This window comes from Lygodium microphyllum, chromosome 21 (genome assembly GCF_053477565.2).
Source record: "Lygodium microphyllum isolate KBCC chromosome 21, Lygodium_microphyllum_v1.1.10, whole genome shotgun sequence".
NCBI classification, from domain to species: Eukaryota; Viridiplantae; Streptophyta; class Polypodiopsida; order Schizaeales; family Lygodiaceae; genus Lygodium; species Lygodium microphyllum.
The window spans coordinates 95,884,080-95,905,062 of record NC_141155.1 but is presented as its reverse complement, the minus strand read 5'-3'; positions in this window follow the sequence as shown (position 1 = coordinate 95,905,062).

The window sequence follows — 20,983 nt, the reverse complement described above, 5'->3', positions numbered from 1 at the left end:
GAGGTAGGGGTCATGCAACATTTGGGGAGTGGCTGACATAGTACTTATTTGGAGGATTTTATAAGTTTTCTTTTGGTTTTTTTCACTTTTTTAATTGGTATACTACCTATACTAAAAACCTTATTTTAATACTATTATATTTTTCTTGGAGCATTTGATCATAGATCGTGATCTTACAAGTTTAGAGACTTAGTATGCAAAGACACATAATCTTATTGCACTCATTGATAGATTATACAGGCATGACAATCCAATAAGTCATGCCTCTTTCTTATTTTCAATTATTAGTTTCTTTGTAATTCATCACATATTGTGGATTAATCTGTGGTTGTTTATATTGCAGAGTCTGTTTGATGCTCCATTGTATTGGAATAAGCTCTCGGATGGTGAGGAGTTATAACAGTCGGTTGGATTTATGGAGTGTATATTCTTTCCTTTTTTGGCCCTATGATCTATGCAGGATCTTTCTATATAGCTTTCATTGGATAAGTTTCCCATTCTTTGCCTAAACTTGCATTTTGGGATATTTATAGATACATATTCCTATCATTTTTGGACTCTCCTCTCTATCATTCCACTTAGTTCTATGAGTTATCATCATCAATATTATACTTATTTGAATATTGAATCAATGACTCTTTCTACCTATCATCTCACAATGTATGTGTTTTGATGACAATATAAATGCTTTCTGGAACATTGTTCAGTACATGGGATTGGAAGGGTGGTAGGGTAGCCACCTAATTTTTCTTTCTCTGCAACCGTCGCTATTAGCATCACAAATTTACCTACACATGTCACTATTTGTATCAATAAATGCATGGAAAGATGCAAATAGCAATGCACTTGTAGAGATGTATATATCAATGATTTTAGTGGTGACAGGAGACAATTTCTTTGATGAATATTTTCATTTCTTTAGGCGTTGGTATGTTGCCTCTATCTTATACTAAGATAATTATAAAATTTTCTCTCTATGGTGTTTATCCTCTTACTACAAAGTGTGATGACCCACATTCTTTTATCTAAACTCGCCATATACACCAATGTATTGTTCACAAAACAACCCCTAGTACAACATACTTATTTGCTTTGCTGTATATAGTCTCATGCCTTGGGTTGGGTGTGGCTTATAACGTGATTTGTATGCCTTAGAAATCTATGCATCTATGTTTCTAGCTATACTCCATATGGCATAGTGGATCACCATATAACTCAATCATCTGAATCCATGACTCGAATTCTTTCACCTTAAGCATGTTTCAAATTTTGAGAATTATATTATAACACTAGTTTTGAAGGCATGGATAGAATGTGTCAAGTGATTGATTATGTGGCTTATATAGTATGGTATTTTAATCTCTTATAAAAAGTACTATTTTAGATATAGATGTATGAATTTCTATGTATTTCTCTATAAGTCAAGCTTGAGACAAGCTTGATACAAAGGTATCTGATGTACTCTTACATGTAACTTGCTACACAATAGTTGACATAATTAATTGTTAGCAAAGTCATTCAATAGAATGGGACAAGGAACTACATCATATAAGCGAACTAGAGATGTAACTTGCTACACAATAGTTGACATAATTAATTGTTAGCAAAGTCATTCAATAGAATGGGACAAGGAACTACATCATATAAGCGAACTAGAGAAACAAAAAACTTATTACAATACTTAACGTTTAGCTCTCTCTAAATGGATGAGAGAGAGAGAGAGAGAGAGAGAGAGAGAGAGAGTGTGTGTGTGTGTGTGTGTGTGTGTTCCTAGGTTGAGATAAAGATACATATGGAAAAGAACTCTTACAATATATAGCTATAACATTAGCACTTATGCTTGTTAAATGAAATGCATGCTAGGTTGCTTTTTAACATCTTGATGGAAGGAGAGTAGACCACATCATTAGCACTCATCTTGCAAGAAAATAACTCTTATAATCTATAACTATAGCATTACCACTTATGTTTTTTAAATGAAATGCTTGTTTAAAGTTTTTTCACATCTTAATGGAAGAACAGTTGGCCATACCACATAATTGTATCATCAAGTGCCAACATAAATGCATCTGAGTGTTTAGAGAATATATCCTTTGAAACAATTCCTTTGTTTATTATACTTTATTTTCTTCACTTTATAATAAGTTTTAGAAAATGAAGAATATGTTTATTCACATTCTCATACATTAGTACCAAAACTTATTGATTTTAGTCTCATAATTCTAGATCTATGATGCAGAAGTCCCTATACATAAAGGGAATTGCAATGTGCCAAAGTATGAATTATAATGTATTTACCAACCATGACCATAGAATGTTAGTTTGTGAGAAGGAATTAAAAATACAAAATTGACATATTGTTATTTCAATTTTCTAACCACTAATATGTTCCTTTTGTCAATTCAAAATTTTGATTGATTGTATGTCCTTTTTGGTAGCTCAAATTTATCACTCTAGACAGAACACACAAAAATCAACACATAAAATAATACTCACTACCTCTCTTCTATCACACAAGAGGAGAAGGCATTCTCAATACAATAGAGAACCTGTGTATGTCCTTCAGGACATCCTCGATATGCTACTCAGTACACAAAGTGTCTCTATTTCCCAAAACCCAAGTTGTGGGTTACTCTCATGTGTCACAAAATGTAATGCCTTCTCACTTTATAAGAAAGTCTAGGGTCACCATGTTTAATTCTTGTGAATTGTGATGATACATATAATTTCTACCAATTTTTTTGATATGGAGATCATAAATTAATCTTATGCTATCTAGATATTACTATACTCTATGTGTGGTAGGCATCCTTGAGGGATCATATCAACAAGATCATTATTCTGGACATCATGATCTTGTTTGCATGGTGGCCTGAATTAGACACATGCTTTTGGGTAGTCTGAACCTCTCTAGGATATATATTACATATAATACCACTTAAAAAATATAATTTGTCAAAAGATCCACTAAGAGCTAGTTCATATATGAGCACCCTCTTCCTTATTCCAATGTCTTTATATGCACAAGAAATCAGTGGATTCGAATGGGCAGAAGCATACATATTATCATCATCTCAAGAACTCATGCTTTCAAATCCATTGATATATGTACAAAATCAAGATGTCTTCCCATGAGTGACTATACATATGAGGCATCTTGGATCGCAATGGATAAAATCGAGTACTAGTAATTGATTTGAATTAAAATTAGATTATCATGATTGAATAAAGATAAAATAAAGAATCAATATGCTTTACTCAAGTTTGTGAAAAAAATCTAGTAATTCTCAAAAAAACGCATCCCACATTTTTTTTTGAAAAACCATATCCCATCAAGCACGGTAATATTGAGCTAAGTCATACCTTGAGCAAGTTGGATTGTGCTAAGTCATACTTTGAGCAATTTGGATTGTGATTTAAGATTCATCACACATTCAAGGTCTTTCAATAACTTTTTCTTTGGTTAGCTTGGTGTAAATATTCTTAGTACGAAAGAAGGGCTTGTTTTATTATACCTACAATGAGCCATAATTTTCTCATTTCTTTTTTTCATCCTTTGTTTGATATAGCACCAAAAAAAATGTTTAGAACTTACATATGATTGTATCAAGTATATATACGTTGCTCCATCACATAACTTGCACTAATATTAGAGAGAACTCATGATATTGATATCGTTGTATCATTTCTCTTGAAGACTTGACCTTTATTTAGACTATTGTCAAACATTATGAATATCCTTAAGGGTACAATTGGAGAAGGTTAACCCAAGCCATTGACAACTTTAAAGCTTTGTGTTACTCTCAAGTGCTCATATATTTATGAGTCCCTATTGACTTCTCTTGGGCACCTACTTTTGAATAAGATGAGCAAGAATTGAGGAAACTTGGTAGTCTTTAATGGAACAAATGTCATAATGCTAGCACATGGGTTAGAAGAGGGTCAATGGTGTTTTTACTTATATGTGGATTTCACTCAATTGCATAAAAGATAAAGCTCAAGGTAAAGTATGAAGATTTATTCTATTATAGCTTGTCTAAGGGACTTATAAGTGGGGGCCATTGGTAGTCTCTTCTTTGGGGAATAATTGTTGCAAACTTGGCCACAAACAAGGTTCAATACAATAAAATTTCCTATTATATTCTATAAAAAACCCTTCCTTGCCACATATGGCTAGAATCTAGACTCTTCTAGGCATTTTTATCTCCAAAAGTTTCCTTGGCCACCTCAACTAAAGAGGTATAATAAATGCCAAAGTTCTTAACTTTTAGATAAAGTTTGCATTTCTAAGTTATGTAATACTAGATAAGTAGTGGAGTGTGTGTGTTTATGTATGTGTACATCTTTTGTGTGTATATATATATGTGTGTGTGTCTTACCTAGTTGATAAGTTTAGATTATAAATGAACTTTGGAAACATTTAAAGTACAATCTAGGAGAACTAGGAGTACAAATGAAAGACATAAACTAAGTACTATCATGAGATAAAATCTCAACCTCTCAAAGGAAATGTGAAAATTTATAAATTTTGAGTCACATGCACTCATCTCGAAATCTATTTTTTTAAACATTTAGGTGCATATGTAGGCTAAGTGTAGGTCTAAACATTGATCAATCCACAAATTATACTAGTTTTATGATCACACTATTTCATCTTTAGTTTTTCCCCTTTAACCCATATTAGTAGCATAATAAGACATCACAAGATAGCCTTTATCGGCATCAACCCTTTGACAATGTATAATGATCTAGGACATTTTCATTATGTAATCAACTATAACATGTCCTCCTAGGTGAAGTTAATGATGAAGTTTTTCTAGCAAGTTGGTGATTGCATATAAGTGACATTTTGAGTTCATGCTCTTGTAGAGAATAGTAGAAAGTAACAAAACTCTAGGAGATGAGATCTTAATTTAGAAGAGCTTGAAAACTCACAAGATCACACAATGCAATGACCTCCAACTTGTGGGAGAACCATCCTTACTTCTTTTAATTCCTACCTAGAAGAACACATTATCTACCATTAACTATCTAAGGAACCAATTCATCATATATTATCTAAAGGTTGATGATGAAGGTGTCTTATTATGTTATCATTATATGGACAAAAGGGATAGACCTAAGGATAACATATTGTATTGAGTAAAGTAGTAAGATTATATATAGTGTTAAGCAAGCAAGGTCTCTTTCTCAAGGTTTGGAAGATCCTAATGCTTTTTCAATGTATCCAATAGCTACACACATGTGTTACAAGGGGTGATAGAGCTATATATCATCCTTTCTTTTATCCTTGTTTTCATAGTAAATTCAAGAGTCTCCAAACATTGTAAATCCACTAAAAATTTTCATATGTTGTTAAGTATTTGGTCTTTGAGAATCCAAAAATAGCTTCATGGATATTTCTACATTTAATAAATATTACAATTTAAAGATATATCAAGGTCATGATCTTTGAAATCTAAAAGCAAAATAATATGTTTTGGATAGTCTTACAAAAATTTCTCCATCCTAAAAGATGAAGGATCTAATAATGTTGGAGCAACTCCAAGATATCTTGTGAAATGGGATAAAAGTAAGCACAATAGAAAGCTAGAGCATCCATTATGATAGAGGACAAAATCAAGTGAATAGCTAAATTATTTGGCACATCACAAATTCCAATGGCCAAGTTGAAAATGATTGTTCAACCACAACAACAATGGTCTCAAACAGTTCCCCCAATGGCGACTCAACAACAGTGGAATCCTACCAATTGGAATCAACAACCCCTAGTCTCAACAGGAGCTCTGAATCAAAACCAGAATAGATGACCCTCTAGATCAACCCAACCAATGTATACAGTGATCACAAAAGCTTCCCAAATCCCTTTTTCCAGTACTCTAAGAAGTGAAAATTTGAAGGACTAACTATCCAATTGAGTCACAAGTATCAAGAAGGAGCTTATGGATGTGATTACAGAATAGCTACGAATGTTGAAGGTGAATACCGCCAATATATCCCTCTTACGGGAGGTGGGAGAGATGTGATGCATTCTAATACATGGTGTGGAAAGTGCCATCAAGCGGACACAAAACAAAATTTGATTGGTTGTACAAAATAATTTAATGATCAATCTCGCTCTCTCTCTCTCTCTCTCTCTCTCTCTCTCTCTCTCTCTCTCTCTCTCTATATATATATATATATATATATATATATATATATATATATATATATATATATATATATATATATATATATATATATATATATGTATGTATGTATGTATGTATGTATGTATGTATGTATGTATGTATGTATGTATGTATGTATGTATGTATGTATGTATGTATGTATGTATGTATGTATGTATGTATGTATGTATGTATGTATGTATATATAGTACTCTTGATGTCACATATATATTCAATTAAAAATTAATGATATAGAATTGAATAATCATAAATATTATCAATTCATAAACCATACATGAAAATCTTTGCAATATAGACAATTTTTATACAAAATGTATTAGCTCTTTCATAGGAAGGGATTTTTTTGTATGAGAGAAATTTCTCTTGTATGAGAGATTCTTTCATACAAGAGATTAGTACTTAAATTATCATATAGGTATGTATGTCGTATATGATTTCATTGAACATACAAAATGCATGTTTCACTAATCCATGAGCGTAAATGTAGCCTGATCCCACATAGATAAGTCGTATCGATTGGCATGAGAAGTGGATAAAGAGACCTCCCTTATGAGCTATTGTGCATCAATATATAATCTATTTATGACTAATTACATTACTATTTCAAATTTAGAATATGTTTATCTAATGATCTAGGTGTGTTAACATCGTCACTACATTGTCACTGATGATTGAATAATGCCATCATTGTCAAATAAGTGTTTTCTTGTATTCATATCCCTCTCCTAATTTGCATCTTGACTACTAACAATGTAATTTTTTAACTCAAAATGATTGGAGCAATGTCAATAAGTAAGCCTCTGTACATAAAATCATAAAATTCCCTCAAGTTCAAATGTTTTTAGGGGCTAGATGCGAGACCTTTAAAGTATATGATCAACTCTTACTTAGGAGAAAAGGTGTAACTTAGCTAGTGATGCCCAAAAAGGACACTTAATAAAGTACCTATTTAGAGCATGCTAAAACAAAGAATAACATTAGGGACAAGTGAAGAATCTACCCATAGAGGTAGCTAAAGAAATCGAAGAATTGAACCAAGAAACAAGAATAAGCAAGGATCAACTTTAGCAAGCAACAAAGAGCTTTAACATTAGATTACCTAACAAGAGTCTAAATTGAGTTGACATGAGTAAGAGACAAATAATGTAGAATCCAAGAAGTAGGAATCCTACCTACTTAGTGCTTTCAAGTTGTCTCTTTGAGAAGGACAGAGAACTTAAGCATAAGCTAGCTTGCATGGATATAGATTGAATGTGTACATGGTCAATGCCATTCTATCGTACATAGGCACGTTAAAGACCATTTCTTGTTGAAGTTGGAGCTTTAAAACCTTGAATATTCAATTGCATTTTTCCAAATATGCAAGACCCCTCATGGTGGGTGGGTGTGCCACGTCTCTTTTGTCCCATAAGCTCATGCTTCTACGAGGAATGTAGATCCAATCAAGGACACTAAGACACAAGATATTAGTCTAAAACATTTGATGCACCTTATTCAAAGAGATGGTGGAACGAGGGAGGTGTGGTTGGAGCAATGTATAACTTAAATATAGCTTACATGTGGGCATGCAAAAACTACCTCCAATTGAAGCTACATGTACGTGTATTGGTCCATATATACTGTTATGTTACATCACAAATGATCATGCCGCTCTGGCACGTCGTCGTCTCAAGAATATGGGCATTAGGCTGGCTGCAGCTTCTTGATGATTTTGGGTGGTAGAAAGCGTACGTCCTTGCCATTGCACGCGGGAAGAAAATTGGTGAAGTCTTGGAAGTTGACGGATCGGACATGTCGTCAAGATGGCATCTTGCCACAATGCACGTGAATTGTAGTGAAGGCCACCTCATCCACTAGATCCCATGCAGTCATTACGCAGATGTATGCCTCCAGTTCTCGCCTTCTTAAGACCTGAAAGAGTCTGAGCTTGTCTTCTTCGTGAGTAATTTTAGTACGGGAGGCTGCTTCATCTGTACGATCGACAAGGAAGTATTGCTGAGCGACGAAGTCGGACGTTTGCATCACTTCCATTTGATTCAGAATAAGCATGTCAAGACTGCTCGTTCCATTTGATTACGGTTTTCGACTAGCTATTTTGAATGTTCATGAAATAAAGGATTCTTTCTTTACATTTGACACTTACACATCAGGTCACACTCAAATAAAAAGAATTGAAGCAGCATTCTCATCTATTTCATCTGCACGTATAGGTAGTTATATGTGGAAGGTCTACAAAAGAATCAAGATGGCCAGCTAGTGACACCAACGGATGCATTGTGTGAAGGTTTTTCGAAGGCCAACAATCAAAATGAGTATGTTGTTAGACATTCTAACTCGAATAGCATCTATAAATATCAAACATCAATGAATTTGTTTTATAGCTCCAAATAGTGACAAATCATGCATCATTTGTTTAAAGTTGTTGCTAAATTTGGGTTAGTTTTGCTTCTTGCATACATAACTTTAATTACAAGCCCTTTACCCTATATTGTATGCATGTATCCTTTTATAGTAGAGGAAATATGTTAAACAAACAACCATTCTAACAAGGTGACATTATATCCTCCCATAACCTTCAGGATATTGTTTTCCTCTGTTGCAGAGTGAAGTCTTCCCTTATATCCTTACTCTAAATAATACACTTTTAAAAAGATAATCAAGATTAAAATCTTTGAGCATGATCAATATTTCACACACCAAATATAAGGGACTGACTACACAACATGACACCATGACATGTGAAGCTTACATGCTCTGATGTCAGGAGATCAATATTTCACACACCAAACATAAGGGACTGATTACACAACATGATGCCATGACATATGAAGCTTACATGCTCTGATGCAAGGAGGTATAGTCACGGTGGATTCCATGAGATTTTACGATGGATTATCACTACAACAAAAAGGCTCCATAGACGTGCTTGTAGACGCAATATTTGAACTGTGATAAAAAATGTCGGGCGTGTTTATTACAGCGTCTACTACTGCGTCTACAATTTCGCGTCTAAAAGTGCGCTTATAGTCAGAGTTACATGCCCATATAGACGCGCATATAGATGCGTGTATTGACGTGCTATGTAAATATATAATCATATTTATAAAAAAAGTGGATATATTCATATTGTGTGTCTATACATGCGTGTATCTACGTTCTAAAAAAGCGTTTACTCTGCAAGTTTTGACGAGAATAGATGCACATTTATCCTGCAATTTAGACACGCTGATAGACGCGCAAAACAGAGGTATGAAAAAAAAACAGAGAGCATGTGGCTTTGCAAGCCACATATTGCTCTCTGGTTTTTTTCCCCGCATCAACATCAAATTGTATGCTTAGGGAAAACAGAGAAAGATTATTTCGAAGATTTTTGTACTGAAAACAAAACAATGTATGTAGAACACGAAATTTCTTATATATAAATGAAACATTTTTACATAATGAGTTCTAGTGCTTGTGACCTCAAGCATAGTCATGGTCGCAAGCACTAGCTGAAAGTAATACATATCAAAACTGAAAATTACAAGCCAAGGGGATGCATGCATGCATGGGGCTCCTCTACATCTCCTCTGAAGAGGCATCATCATCGCTACCACCACCGTTGCTTGTGTCGCTGCCATTGCCACCACCGCTACTGCTAGTCCCCCCTTCGCTATCCTCAACTGCATCAAGGTTCGCCTACACAAAGGATTAAGGTATATAAATACCATTACAAACAATAAATTAGAGTTACCTATACTTTTCATGTAAAAAATAAAACATACCTCTACTAGTGGTGGAATCCTCATGGCAGGATTATATTGCTCCTCCGTGATGAGTCCCTCCTCGTAGAAATACTGCCAAGTGGATGCCCGGTTATGACCTCGATGGTAGCCTACCTCTCTAGGAGTAGGCATCCTACCAACGATATGATACTACAAAATAATTTGAACATACAACGTATTAGAACACACTACATAATGAAGTGAAACAAATTACAAATTTTAATTTAAAAAAAGAAATCAAATAATACTTACAAACTCAGCCTCCCATGACTCCCTGCCACCCGATCCATAATGCAATGATCCCATGGTTGCCATCTGGATACGTCGCGCCTCTGCATACTGGCGTCATTTTCTCGGCTGCTCTCTTCTTGGCCTCTTTCCACTCCCTGCGGTGGCAATTGGGTGGTTGGCCATATCCAAGGCGTCCCTGCTCTTGTCTCCGCAGTGACTCCTTGGCGCGCGTCATAAAGTGAGACCTCTTGTTATGAAGCGTGTCTCTCAACTTTGACCATCCCCAATCATCTGAGAATTGTGAATTCTCGGGATTAGGGTACCTTCTATGTACTGCCCACAGCACCTCTTGCTACAAACCATTTTTTTGGTGCTTGAAGGGAATCATGCAATCTTTGTATGTGGCATGCATGACACTCCTCAAGTAGGATATCACTTCCCTCCCCTTAGAGTCATGCAAGATACCACCAACATCACTGAGACAGAGTAGTATATTTGTGGAGGCTCACCTCTCTCATTTCCCCGTGAGGGTGATCGAGAGCCACCTCCTAGGCAACCCCCACAAATCCCTCGACCTCCTTGTCCTCCCGCATGACTCTCCCTCCTCCCTCGACGGGCACTACCCTCTACCTCACTCGATGCACATGCTTCTGCAGTTACACGTGCTTCGGCCGATCCATGTACTTCAGCTGATCCATGTGCATTAGCTGATCTATGTGTATGCATAGTGCGTGGAGTACCTATTAGTAGAGGTGTGCCAAGGTTTGGTGTTTGTGCGGAAGTGCTAGGCAAAGATGTGATAGGTATCCCAGACATCACACTAAAAACCTCCTCTGCAGTGGGAGGGCGACCAAGATAATTGGTCATCTCCCCCATGAATTTCTCCTTGTTTGGAAAACCTCCAAAAAAGCTACTAACACCTCTAGAAAACTCCGCTAAGGTGTTGTTCATGTGTTCCAACTCAGGATCAGTGCTGGAGGATCCAGGATTCCACATCTACACAAGAAAAATCGTATTACCCGGTGCAAATAAAACATATTACATGCTGCGTCTATATCTGTGTCTCTGTGTGCATCTGTCAGCGCATCTATTTTCGCGTCTATACCTGCATCTACACTATCATCTGGACGCGCTCAGACACACACAGTCGGACCATTTTTTTTCAAACTTGGTTAAAAAACGCGCAAAAAAACCTCCATAGATGACAGTCTATAGCATGTAAAGAGAGAGAGAGAGAGAGAGAAACAAACAGAGAAAGCAAACAAGATTGAGAGAGAGAAGAAGAACTCACCTTCTTTGCTTGTTCCAACGGGTGGCGGCTAGGTTGCAAGCTCCTTGTCCTCCTTCTCCCTTCCCTTGGTAAGTTGCTTGAATCTTGTTCTCTTCCTTGCTGTTTGGCTCTTGTTCTTTACTCTTTGGATCTTCTTTCCTCATATCCTCTTTTTACTCTTATTTCCTTCCCTCATTGTCTTCATGAAGTGATAGATAGACATGAGTAGTGATGTCGAGCTCGAACAAAAGAAAATGCGCAAAAAACGCAAGAAAGCACAGGTTTGAAAGGAAAGCCACAACTTTTTTTAAATTTTTTTAATATTTGCGTAGCGCATCTATAAGTGCGTGTAATTGCGTGTGTATATGCGCAGATAATACCTATTACACGTGCTGATAGACGCGCAGGAACAATTAAACTGATTAGATGCTAGCTTTTGGTTGTTTTTGGATCAATATGACATGACTTTCCTAGTCTTTCAATATCAAAATGTTTTCCTCCATGTTGTAAGTATCAATGCATGCATTTAGGGAATATGACATATATAGATTTTATGTGCATAGTGATCCAACAAATCAAGCCTCTTTCTTATTTGCAAGCATTATATATTGTAGTTAAACTCTAACAGTTTATATTGTGCAAAAAGGTGTCATTGATTTAAGCTAAGATCTTGATCTACATTTCTATTCATACAATTTCATTTATGTTGGGTTGGCCAATCTGCTTGATTAATGCAAGATATGCTTGATATAATGTTTTTGATTGAGAATACTGGTGAAATATATAGAAAATATTGAGATAAGAGATGGTACACTAGCAAATCAATTGACCTATGTGGTGACATATATAACAAAGCTTGAGGATAAGAGATAACACATTGGTAAGTCAATTAGCACATATGTGGTGACTTACTAGACCATCCCACTTGCAATTGCATGCAAGTATCAATAGGTGGATAAAGCACGAATGGTTTTTAGCTAGAGAGAGATAATGCAATGAAAGTGTATATGAAAGAGATAGAGAAAGGCATATTATCCATCAATCAATCAAAGATATGTACATGAAGTGACTTGATATAGTAATTAGAGTATCATCATTTTTAGGATGCTCCATTGACTTCTGCAAGTTCCCATAACCTTGAAGTAGATAGCCAACCACACTGTCCATGGAAGAAACTTGACCTCATCAAATTAACCAAGTTAATTTACTTATACATTTCATAGATAAGAGATTTGTAGTTGGCTTGTTGGTATTGCAAAGTATCCTTACAGTGATCTATTTTAGTCACCAACAAGTGGACACATTGGCTAAAGATGATGAAAAGAGGACATGTGCACATTGGCTACATGTGGTCCACCTTATCTAAAATTATATGTGAGCTATAAGTGCACCTTGACATGATTGGAATAGCTTGCACATGCACAAGCCAACTGATTTACATCAATCTACTCATGCTATGAATTGGCATGCATGTCTTGCTTTTGCTTTGATTGTATTGATTGTGATATATATTCCTCAAGAATAATGAGAATCAAGGGACTACCCTAAAAAGTGAGGGTACTCCCTTGAATCACTGATTAAGCTTTAATCTATAAGTTTATGCATGGCTAGGTTAAGTGCACAACAAATGAGACATGTGAGTGTATTGATCAGTTCTATATATTTATTTATTTATTTATTTATTTATTTATTTATTTATTTATTTATTTATTTATTTTGCACATGCACAAGTCAACCTTTGATCTATAAGTTTTAGCCATGGCTAGACTAAGTTCACAATAGATGCAACATGTGCATATATCAATCACTTCTCTGATAATTATATCGTATATACATCCAATCATCATGCCCTATCCAATCACATTTGTATAGGGCATGATTGGATGAATATAGGGCATGAAATCACATATATATAATTAGCTTTGAATGATTGGATGTATATTTGTAATACTCAGAAAGAAGTAAAGTTGGTAATGTATATCATGTCCTATACATGTATGCCCTATACATGTATGCCCTATACATGTATATCATGTCGTATATACATGTATATCATGTCCTTATGATCCAAGTATAATTATGTCGCATATACATCCAATCATGCCCTATCCAATCACATTTGTATAGGGCATGATTGGATGTATGTAGGGCATGAAATCACACATATATAATTAGCTTTGAATGATTGGATGTATATTTGTAATACTCAGAAAGAAGTAAAGTTGGTAATGTATTCAAACAAATACTAGTTGTTAAGAGGTTTGGTCATATTCAAGGACTTTATGAGAAATGAAAAATATGTGCGTTTATTTTTGCATCTATAGGCGCATTTATAAACGCGGATATATAGACGTGTTCTGTATACTAGCATAAATAGACGCATTGATACACGCACTTATAAACATGTCCACTTTTTCGCGTGTACAGTGCGCGTCTATAGGGCCTTTCTCTTGTAGTCTATGTAAAATTTATTTGTTGATTGGGGCTTGTACATAAGGTGGATTCCTTATGTGAGAAGTTGATGGGGACACATGTCTTTCTCGATCGTTTTATTAATTAATGTGCACATGGGTGATTTCACAGCGAGTGATTTTGTAAAATTCATATTAATTGATTAATATTTTACAAGTTTAGAGTGCACACTCAAAATAAATTAAGGTTAGGATAGTGTTCCAACCTATTTTAATCATTTGTAGCTAGAGACTACTAGATATTCCTTATTTTTTGTTTATTTTATTTATAAACAATTGTGAATGCTTCAATTGATGTGTAGAGCAGGTAGTAGTGGCTTTGGGTGGTACGGGACGTTAGTGTAAGTCCAAGCATAAATTTTATAATTATGATTAGTTATCTTAAGTATAATATATAATATTATGTATTCATATGATATTGTGTTATTAAAATTATTACTCTATTTGTAAGTTATAAATTTAAACTTCTTAGTAATAATTAGATCATTGTCCTTAGTACTATTAATTAAATTATTTTTAATATAGATTATTTTAGAATATGAGATTTAAGATATGCTTTTATTAAAATAAGCTTTCGTTATGGAATACCTTGCTATTTTATTAATGTGGTTAAGTTTTAGAAGGCTTTTCTAGCTTTCTTTATAAAAGCAACAAGATCGCGCGCAAAACAGGAGAATATGGTGAAAACTGAGTTTTATTGTTTGTCCCTCATCCGAAATCCGAATTGAGAGCTTCAAGTGTCATTTTGGGTGTTTTGGCACGCTCTGGACACGATGGTGATGTCAAAACGTCAAGATTCAGAGAGCACAAAATTTTTACAAGATATCTCTTGAATCTTAAAACGTTGTATTTCAATTGATATTTGTACTTTCTTTGTAATTATATGTAAGATATGAATGCAAATGTTCATATAAAACTATAATATATAATAAGGATGGCAAACCATGCCTTTTGCCATGGGGAAGGTTGGGCCCAAGCGTGCATTTTTCTCTTGTCTTTCTCAATCTATTTGTCAGAGAGAGAACTAGGGAGAGAAGAAGAGGAGAGAGAAAGACTGCAAAGGAGAGAGAAAGACTGCAGGAAGAGAGAGAAATAGAGTGACGAGGAGAGAGAAAGACTAGAATTGGAGAGAGAAAGACAGGAAAGATGAAGAAGCCATGGAAGCTTGGAGCAAGAAGGGAGAGAAAGATTGTAATTGTATTGATATGTCAAAAGATGTGAAAAATTACAACTTCTCTCCTTATATACCAGTGTCAATGTGACATGGCATATTATTAGTATTCTAAGTATTCCCAGCTTCTTACAATCCATCCCTTCCCAAAAGTTTTTGTCCCCAAAAACAAAACTAGAAAGAGCTAAAGAAAAGATGGATAGAACAGAGTACTACTCTGTTTTACAGCTTTACAAATAGGGAATGAGTGAAGAATTTATCATTACAAGGGCTGAATTTGAAGTACGGAAAGTGGACCCTGCTATATACATGATTTGAAGAACTTTAGAAGCCATTGGAGCCATAGAATCTTCAACAAATAGTTCCAGAAGAAAGTAGACATCTTGCTGAAATAACAGTCCCTGCTGGACCAAATCAGCCATAACTTTTGATAGAAGTGTCCAAATGAGGTGTACCACATATCAAAACGAAGCTCTTGAAGAGTACTTTAAGCTCATGTAGATAGCTCAATTCTGAAAATGAAGTACGGCAAAAACTGTTCTAAAACAACGTGCTGTCCTGAACCAGTCTGCACCAATACTAGCTCCATAAGCAATAGACTTCAGCCACCAATGTATCCTTCAAGTATGGATACTCATCCAATATTGAATCAGGTCTCCAAGAAGCCTCTTCAGAGGGTAAACCTCTCCATTTAATCAAATATTCCACAATAGAACGTGATCGAAGCTTCTTTTCACGCTGACCTATAACATCCTCTGGGATGTACTGAATGATACCATCTTCATCAATAGGTGGCAGCTCATCAACTAAATCCACTGGATCACCATAATAGGGCTTGAGCTGACTAACATGGAAGACGTTATGAATCTTTGTAGAAGAGGGAAGCTCTAGTCTGTATGCCCAATCTCCAATCCGCTTAAGGATCCTGTAAGGGCCATAGAATCTGTGGGCAAGCTTATTACTGGATCCATCTTTCAATGTAGAATACTTGGATTTGGGCACCTTCAACAAAACCAGCTCTCCTTCCTGGAACTCTAAAGGCCTCCTCTTCTCATCAGCATACATCTTCATCTGATCTTGAGCCTTCCTTAGATTCACCTTGCATTGCTGAAGAAGGGTCTGCATTCTATCCAACTCTTCCTTCCCATGAGGGTTGATCTTTTCGTTAAAAATGACTGTAGATAGGGGCACCTTGTAACCATACAAAGCCTCAAAGGGTGAAACTCCTATGCTCGCATGAGTGGAATTATTATAAGCAAACTCAGCCAGGTGTAACCAAGAATCCCATGAGGTTTGGACATCATAGCAAAAATGGCGAAGATAAGTCTCCAACCATTTATTAACTCTCTCTGTCTGTCCATCAGTTTGGGGATGATAAGCCGTAGGTGGAGCCAACTTGGTACCCATAGATGTAAATACCGCTTGCCAAAAGTTACTCATAAACTTTGAGTCCCTATCATGGACAATCACCTGCGGTAATCCATGCAATCTGAAAATATGCTCCATAAACTGGTTGGCCACCTGAGAAGCAGTAAACTGAATTTTTGTTGGGATAAAATGAGCTGCTTTGGTGAGTCTGTCAACCACCACATAAATACTATTCCACCCCTTCTTGGTAGTAGGTAAGCCAGTGATAAAGTCCATAGTAATATGAGTCCATTTACCCGTAGGAATAGGCAATGGCTGCAATAAACCCCCTGGCTTATGGGTGCTATCCTTATTTTGCTGACAAGGCATACACTTCATAACGAAGTCCTTGACATCTTTCCACAATCCTTTCCAATAAAAGCTCTTGCTGATCCTGTCATAAGTCTTGAAAACTCCCAAGTGTCCAGCTAAAGGCGAAGAATGCATCTCTTCCATAATTTTTCGCTTGAAAGAAGAAGTAGAGGGAATAACAATCTTGCCCTTCCACCAAATAAGACTATTTTTAAGCTGGTAATGTGAGTTTTCTTCCATAAGACCTTGCTGTAATTTCTGAAAGATTTGGCTGAATTCTTCATCTAAGAGATATGCCTCTTGTAGCTCTTCAATCCAATCACTATGTAATTCCGTCATAGCTGATACTTTGCAGGCCCACATACGAGAGAGAGAATTAGCCACTATGTTATCTTTGCCCCTTGTATGAGTGATGTCAAAGTCATAATTTTGTAATGTTGCTACCCATCATCGTTGCTTTGGAGTAAGATTTGACTGAGTAAGGAAATACTTGAGTACGCGATGATCACTATGTACTCTGAATCGGCTGCCATATAAGTAATGGTGCCATTTCTTGATTGCATGCAAAATAGCCAACATTTCCTGATCATAAACATTCATGGCCATCTCCTTATCAGTAAGCTTACGGCTTTCAAATGCAATTACTCCATGCTCCTGAAGCAAAACAGCCCCAATGCCACGGCCACTAGCATCACATTGTATAGTAAACTCTTTAGAGAAATCCGGGCATACAAGAATAGGAGCGGAGGTAAGTAATTCCTTTAACTGGTTGAAGTTGCTATCTGCAAGAGAATCCCAAAAGAAAGCCTCTTTCTTCAACCTGTCAGTTAAAGGGGCTGCAATTGCCGCATAATGCTTTATAAATCTGCGATAGAATGAAGATAGACCAAGAAATCCTCTAAGAGAGGTAGTAGTAGTAGGCGTTGGCCAATCTTTTATGCATTGCACCTTCTTGGGATCAGCCTGTATTCCTTTTTCACTGACTATATGTCCCAAGTATTCCACTTCAGTCTGCATGAAAGAACACTTCTTCTCCTTAGCAAAAAGCCTATGATGTCTCAACACATCAAAAACCTTCCTCATATGCGACAAATGATCCTGAAAAGTCTTGCTGTAGATCAAAATGTCGTCGAAGAACACCAAGACAAACTGAAAGAGAAAAGGTTGTAGAATCTTATTCATCAAGCTTTGAAAGGTAGCTGGAGCGTTTGTAAGGCCGAATGGCATCACCAAGAAATGGTAGAGCCCACGATCAGTCCTAAAAGCAGTCTTGACTTCATCACCCTCTCTCATGCGAATCTGATGATACCCTGATCTCAAATCAATCTTCGTGAAGAATCGAGCCCCCTTAAGCTCATCAAGCAAATCATCTATCCTTGGTATAGGATACCTGTTCTTCACTGTTATCTTGTTAAGATCCCTGTAGTCAATGCACATTCTGAAAGATCCATCTTTCTTTTTGACTAACAGGACTGGGGATGCATACGGTGAAGAACTTGGTTAATGAATCCCATTTCAAGAAGCTCTTTGATTTGCTTGGCTACTTCCTCTCGTTCACATTTTGATAGTCTGTAAGGTGGCTTATTGATCGTCTTTGAGTTGGGTTCCAAATCAATGGGGTGATCCACCGCTCTCTTAGGAGGCAATGAAGTAGGTACTTCAAATAAATCTCTATACTCCTCAAGAAGAGCTGTCAAGGCTGGATGGTTTGCTGAATTATTGGGCTGATCCTGTGTTTCTTTGTTCAAATGCAATACAAATATCTGTGAGCGCTTCTTGTACTCTTTCTTGAGTTGTTGAATGGTGATAAGCTGAAAATCAGATTTACTAGGGATCCCCTGTAAACGAATGAGCTGTCCATTGGAGAAAAACTCCATATATAACTGTGAGAAATCCATAGTAATCCTGCCTAAGGTCATCAACCAGTCACAACCAAGTACAATATCTATGGGCCTCATTTCCAAAGTGATCAGGTTTACTTTGACTTCAAAATTTTCAACCATCTGCAAAGAAACCTGTGGACAAATCTGTGTGCTGATTTCCTCTTCACCATTAGCCACTTGTACTCTAATGGGCTGCTGTAAGTCGGTGGGAACACAATTCAACTTGTACAAAATGAATTTATTAACAAAACTGTGGGTACTGCCACTATCTATCAGAATGAACACTGGCTTTCCACATATGCTTCCCTTCATACGAAGTGTATTAGGGTTCTTAGATCCCGTCCAAGCATCCATAGAGATAGAACAATTAGTGGCAGCAGGCAACTCATTACAAAATCCACCAGGATCAAATGGAATATCACCGCCTGGATCAAAAGGAAAAGAGTCAGATGGATTATAGAAGTACTCATGTCCACCATCATCCTCGAAATCTTCATTTTCAGCATTGATTGGGACTGCATTAACTTCATCTATGTCATTTTCAAGATCCTCAAGAACTAGCATACTCTGAATTTTTGGCTTGGCATTTTTGTATACACACTTTGAAGCATGGTCAGGAGTATACTTTTCTCCACATTTGAAGCATAAGCCTTTTTCCTTTCTTTCCTTATAAAGATCCATGGGAATATTTCTGGAATTTGTATTGGCTGAAGTAGACTTAGGCTTATTGTCACCTTGCTTAAATTCAACCTTTGGACTGTTTGCTGTCCTGAAATTGCCTTGAAGCCTAGAAGCATTAAATGGGGGATAAGTTGGTATCCGTAAGCTCCCACTAGGCATATGATTGCTGCCATAATTGTTACCAACTTGCCCTTGCTTTAAAACAGTCCTTGGCTGTCCATAACTTGGCTGAAATGAAGACTCTTTCCTATACTTCCTTCCAAAGCGCTCTGCAAGCTCAATAGCCTTGAAAAGTGAAGTAGGATTCTGCGTCATAACATCAGCTGACAAGGATGGTTCTAAACCATACATGAACTTGTGTAACTTGGCCTCATCACTGATGTTTTCCACATACATGGTTAAGTTGAGGAATTGGTTTGTATATTCTCTTACACTTAGGCTCCTTTGTTCCAAGTTATACAATCTTCGTTCTAACTTCTCTTTTTCAAGAGGTGAAACAAAGACTTCAACCATAAGTGCCTTGAAAGCTTCCCAATTCTCAATAAGTACATTCTCTTTCTTGATATACCTCCACCAAGTGTGAGCAAATCCTTCTAAGTGCAAGGAGGCAAAGTATATCTTCATAACATCAGTTTTAGGAAATATGTCAAAATAAGACTCCATCTTAGAGGTCCATTCCTCTAATTCTGATGGTGAAGATGACTGGCCATTGAATTTGGATAAAACAATTTTGTCCTTGAATTCTCTATCATGGAAGGGTTGCTGTCCCAAAACTGGCTGATCATAATTTCCAAGTACAGAACCCCCAAAATGAGATTGAAATCTTCCAACAGGTGGCTGAGAATTACCCTGTAATCTTCCTGTTGGTAAAACACCCCTAGAATGCTGAGTATGCAGTCCAAAAGCTTGAGTATTGGCACCGTTCAAACTGCCCAAATAGTCATCATGCCTTTGTGAAGCTTCTCCCACTTCATATTGACTATTGGGTATGCCTCTTCTTCCTATGATTCCATCTCCATGACCATTTTGGTTGGATGGCTGAAGTGGAACTGAAGGATCAATATTTGAACAGGCCTTTTCATTAGCTTCTTTTGATGCCACTTGTAATTGTAAAAGTTTAGAGATTTGTGCCATGAGTAGGTCGTTGGACATTACCAATCTATCAATGGAAGCCTTGGTCTGATCAGTAGATTGAACCATCTGATCCATTCTTGATAGCATGGCCTCATGTCGCTCTCTATGCCTTAGTTCATGGGCACACAAAGTATCATTGAGCATACTAATTTCTCCTTGTTGAGGCTCTTCAGGGTTCTCTTGAAATGTGCTTTCCATCATAGAATCCCTGATTTACTGTGCATAGTCCTCCTGGACCTTATTTTTGCCTTTATGCCCTGCCATACTAGTGCAGTCCTGCAGTACCCCCTGTCAGTAAAACGGCTATAACTTTGGCTAGAAAACTCCGATTGCAAAACTTTTTCATGCGAATCGAAGCTTACAATGCCCTCTTCGAGATGAGCTATAGCACGCTATAACAGGTCAAGGACAGAAAATTCCGTAACTGAATTTCAGAGTCTGAACTGTCCAGTCCTGCACCCTGTTTAG